Source organism: Zingiber officinale, chromosome 5A, assembly GCF_018446385.1.
Source record: "Zingiber officinale cultivar Zhangliang chromosome 5A, Zo_v1.1, whole genome shotgun sequence".
Classification (NCBI taxonomy): domain Eukaryota; kingdom Viridiplantae; phylum Streptophyta; class Magnoliopsida; order Zingiberales; family Zingiberaceae; genus Zingiber; species Zingiber officinale.
In genome coordinates, this window is record NC_055994.1 from 29,086,909 (window position 1) to 29,092,340 (window position 5,432).

The following is a 5,432-nucleotide window of genomic DNA, read 5'->3' on the forward strand; positions in this document are numbered from 1 at the left end:
CGGAAGCTGTTGGATGAGGAGGCAAGGGGTTGTTGAGGTAAGTTTGGACTGTTGATTAGGGTTTCAACCAACCCTTTGCTGTATAATTGGTATTCTAGATTGATTCTTGGAAGAATTGGTGTGTAGGTGTTCTTGTAGCTTCTGGACAGTGGGAGTAGGGGCTGTGAGCTCTTGATTTGTGGCACTATCTCGAGGTGAGTTTCCTTTGGTGATGTACCTCTAGAATTTTCTTATTATTGCTCTGTTCTATCGATATTGTTAATGGTTATTAGGTTATGTCTGGTTTAGAGCACATGGAAGCATGTAGATGGATTGTAGGAATTGATTTAAGGTGCGTTGGATTTATTGAGGACTTGTAGATTGTTATATGAATTAGAGGAGGGCATAATTTTGTTGATTGAGGATGGTTAGAGTTTATGGTTGATTGTGTTTTGAAGATTTGGTTGATTAGTTGGATTGGATGAATTATTGTGGATTAAGGATTAAGGTTTTACTTCTAGAGGTGATTTCATTTCTACATTGGTTTGGATTAGTAGAGATGGAGTGTAGAAATTTAAAGTAGGTTGGATTGGATTAATTCATAAGGAGATTTGATTGGTGTGGAGCATTGTAGATTATGTTTGGTTTTAGAAGGAGTTGGATTAAGGATGGATTTATTATCGTATTGGATTTGGATCATTAGGTGGAGTTAAACATGATCATTATTGGTATGTGTTGGATTGATTGGGGTTTGTATCGGGTTGGAATTTGTGGATATGGTGATTGGTTGATATAGATTGTTATGTGATCATTCTTTGGATTATTGGATTGATTGTTGGTTGGGTTATCAGATATGGTGGTTAAGGATTATTTGGAGGATTAGTCAGGGAGCATATTTGATTGGAGTGATCCTATTGGGTTAGAGATTTTATTTAGCTATTTAATTCATATGAATTTAGCTAAATAAAATATAAATATATTGATTTCTGCAGGACTTGGATTTGGGACGAGCGTCTCGACGCGGGATTACTTGGCACGATCTATATTTAAGGCGGGTATTTCTTCCTTGACCTCTATGTAGATTTTCTTGTACTTAGTGCATGGTCATTATTGGATGAATTAGACTGCTTTATCTTATATCATGATCGGTTGCTGTTTTTCCTGCATGATACTTATGCTTGACCTTTGTGATGATCTATTTAATTCATATATAGTCTCAACTCTTGATATCTACTCTATTGTGATTACACGTATAGAGTATGTCTTGTAGGGATTGTCGGGTTGTTGGTATTACCATGCTGATTGGGTATATGATGTGGATTGTACATAGGTGGGTATGTGTTATAGGAGTCATCTTGTTGACCGTGCATTTACATGTGGTGTGTACATATGTATTTGTCATGTACTTTTGGAGGAGTTGTGTTGATTGTATATTTGGGGTATATACATATGTCTATCGTGTTTTTATTAGAGGATACATGTTGATTGTACTTATCTTTTGTGTACATGTGTCTGGTGGAATTATTGGAGATTTTTGGTTGATTATACATGTATAGTGTGTACATATGTTTGGTGGGATATGTGGAGGTATCATGACGATTATACTCTTGTTGGAGGTATTTATGAGGTTTGGGGTTGTTGCATGGATGATGATTATATATATATATATATCATGTTCATCATTCATTGCATTCTGATGACCATTATCTCCCTTGTGGTGAGAGAGTCGTCAATTGGTTTGGTTTAGCGCCGCACACTCGGCCACTCATGGGTAGTGGTAGCTAGAGCAGTTGCCGCTCGTCCTGTCGTGCCACCCGGTCACGAGGTTTAGTGAGATCCGGCGTTGTGAGCAGTCAGGGACCCTGATGCTATGTAGCTAGATAGCTACTAGTGGACTGTCCGCCTCGACCACTATATAGTGGGCTGGAGGGTAGTACAGTTGTCACGGACCCAAGCCTCTCGGCCATACTGGGGTCGTGGTGTCTGGAGAGGTGTCGGGGGTGACCATGGAGCATGCATACGCAGTTATTATTCCTGCATTTGATGCGCGGTGCATCTACATTTGCATACATGCCTAGTAGATACTAGTTGCATGTGATTGTGATTTGTTGCATTTGATTGAGCTATGGTTGTTGCATATGGTTGCCATGCTGCATACATGTCATTTATTTTACATATATATGCAGTCGTATTTATATTGCACAGGTGTCACGGGTATATCTGTTGCAGATCCGGTGAGTTTACTGATCATTGTATCATGTGTCGATTCCAGATTGGGGATGTATATGTCATTATGTTAGTTGTGGTTTATACAGTTTATATGTCAGGTTATTATGTCAGATATGTTTAGGTGCATTGATTATGATAGTATGATCATGTTCTTTATTCCCTACTGAGACTGTATACTTGTGATCTCTATGTTTATGTATAGTCCATGCACTATCTTTTCTATTACCCGCTGAGTTACCTATACTCACCACCGCATGTATACATTTATGTTTTCAGGTAGCCTGTAGATGGTTGGTGTCGCTCGAGTATCCTGTCTGCCGGGTCCTACGTCACATCCGAAGACCGTGCTTGTTTTCTTTTGTATATTCTTTTCTTATTTTTGGCATTGTATTTATGTATAGCCATGTGTCTATCTTATTCTTTTGGTGTTGTATTTGTGTTTAAGCCGTGCCGGCATGCATTGTATCTATTTGTCTTGTGTGGGCTTTCCGTTTTCGTTTTTCCGCTGTGTTGGTTTTTGGTACAGCCGTGTGGGCTATTTTATATATAACTGCGTGGTTGTGATTGTTTCATTCCAACCGTGTGGGCTGTTATTATAACTGCGTGGTTGTGTATATAAATATTATAGTTGCATGTGGCTGATGTATTTTGCTTGTAGTGATGCTTCATATTGTCACTGGTACAGGGGAGACTCTGCCGGATTTTTGTCTGGCAGGGACTCCTTTGGGGCGTGACAGCAAAGCTCAGTAAGAGCAGAAGGAACCAAGAAGAAGAAGATACACTGTAGAAGCCCTCGACCTCTTTATAACATGCACCTGCTCACCTGGTGACAAAGTTCTGCGAAGAAGACGGAGATAGCCGTTGTGACTCAACGGCTATGCCTCGACCGATCACCTAATCGGTCCAGGAGAGCCCTGATCGGTCCACAGACCGATCTGACCGATCGGACCATATCTGATCGGTCGGGAGGATCGATCGGTCCACGGACCGATCCTTTCTCCTTTCCTCATGTTGCTTCGATCGGTCTCGGACCGATCGATAACTCCAGATACCACGCGATTGGTTCTTGATCGATGCGGATCGATCGGTAGTATCTTGGATCGGTTCGCGACGATCCAATTTCCAACCTTAATCCTAAAGCCTTCCCGGTCTAGAGAACGAGCTACCGACCCCTCGCAGAGCTACCGAGCCCTCTCCAACTTCCTCATCCGGTCCAGAGAACGACGAGCTCTCTCCGACCTAGTCCGGAGAGCGAGCCCTCTCCGACTTTGTCCGGTCAGAGCGAGCTGGGCCCTCTCGACCTGGTCAGAGAACGAGCTTAGTGGGTGAGCCCTCTCGGCCTGGTCAGGAGAGCAGTGCCGAGCCCTCTCCGACTTGCGTGCCAAGATCCGTCCTTGGCCTAGTCGGAGAACGAGCTGCCGAGCCCTCTCCGACTTCCCATGCCAAGCTTCCATACTTGGACTTCTCCCGTGCCAAGCTCCCTGCTTGGACTTTTCCGTGCCAAGTCTCCATACTTGGACTTTTCCTGTGCCAAGCTCCCTGCTTGGACTTTTCCGTGCCAAGTCTTCATACTTGGACTTTTCCCGTGCCAAGTCTCCATACTTGGACTTTACCGAATCAAGTCAACTCAAGTCGGGTCAACCAGGTCAACATTGACCGAAGGTTGCACCCACAATTTCCCAAGTTTGTATTCTTGTCAAACATCAAGATACAACTTTTCTATTCTCGTCAAACATCATAATAGAACTTTTCTATTCTCGTCAAACATCAAAATAGAACTCGAGTTAGGTCAACTCGAATCAGGTCAACCAGGTCAACCTTGACCTAAGGTTGCACCAACAGATACAAGGTTATAAATTTAGAGGAGAAGTATCAAAAATCCCATATCTACACCTTAAAACATTCCTAGAATATTGAAATATGGTAAACTATGAAGGAGTGACAGTGGATGTAGTTCGATTAATGGCATTTCCTTTCAGTGTCAAAGATAAAGCAAGGACTTGGTTATATTCTCTCTATCCTTAAAGCATTACAAGTTGGGAATAATTAGAGCAACGCTTTCTGAATTATTTTTTCCCTCCAAGTAGAACTATTTACATTGGAATTACATCATAAACTTTGTTCAGGCATATGAAGAATCATTATTTGAAGCATGGGACATATTCAAAGGTTTATTAAGACAGTGCCCCCATCATGGTTTAGAAAAATGGTCAACTCTGCATATATTTTACAGGGGATTTTTTTTCTTAAATAAGTGTTTATTAGATTCATCAGTGGGAGGTTCTTTTATGAATAAAAGTCTAGATGAAGCATATACATTAATTGATCAAGTGACAATGAATCTCCAAGAATTGTCAAATGAAAATTTGAAGACACCTTCTTTAAGAATCCCAGATGTGCAAGCCACTCAGGTGTATTGAAAACTTTACTGAAAACATCAACAAGTCACTAAACTAGGGGTTTAAACCATTGGAGACTAAGTTAGAGATATTTACTTCAAAATGGTTTAAGCAAGATCTACCTCCAACACAACCAAAGTCTAGTGAACATTGTAATAATTTCAAGCTAAGAAGTGGTTGGAATAGCAATGAATTTCAAAAGAAAGATGGATGTGGATATGAGATGAGGAATAAAAGAGAATTACAAAATCTCACCTCCATGACTCCAATAAAAGACTATAGATCACCAGTATCATTTCCTCAACGGTTGATGAGCTCAATCCTAGACGAGCAATTTGAACCTCTCCTACATATTCAAAGAGAATTTATGAAAAAGAAAGATAAATCAATACTACCATGTCCAGCGAGGACTTATGTACCACTCGTCCCCTTTTCATAGAGGTTAGTGCAAACCAAGAAATATAAAGTATTTGATGAACTCTATAATGATGTGGTGGAAACATGCAACTTTTTGGATATAGCTATTAAAGTTATAAGTGGTTATAATATTTCAGATTCTTTTGATGGAGATTTTGATGATGATGTACTGACTTATAAATTTTTGGATTTACTTATTAGGGTTAAGGGTTGCTATAGTGATATAGGGTTTTCGAATGATGATGGTGATGAGTATGCTCAGCATGAAATTTTTGATGATATCATTGATCCTTCTATTGATGATATTGATATTAGTGTACTCTTTACCATTTCTAAAGCTATTGATGTTGTGGATGAAAGTGTAGGACTTTTGCTATGGAAGCAATATCCCAAGAATCACTTCCTTTG

General features: G+C 40.3%; 1 non-coding gene across 1 annotated transcript; it reads right to left on the reverse strand.

The window, feature by feature from the left end:
* Window positions 1–4,301: 4,301 nt before the first annotated feature.
* On the reverse strand, window positions 4,302–4,408 carry LOC121983492. The gene has a single exon (XR_006112541.1). It is a non-coding gene; the product is annotated as a small nucleolar RNA R71 (small nucleolar RNA).
* Between the last annotated feature and the right edge of the window lie 1,024 nt (window positions 4,409–5,432).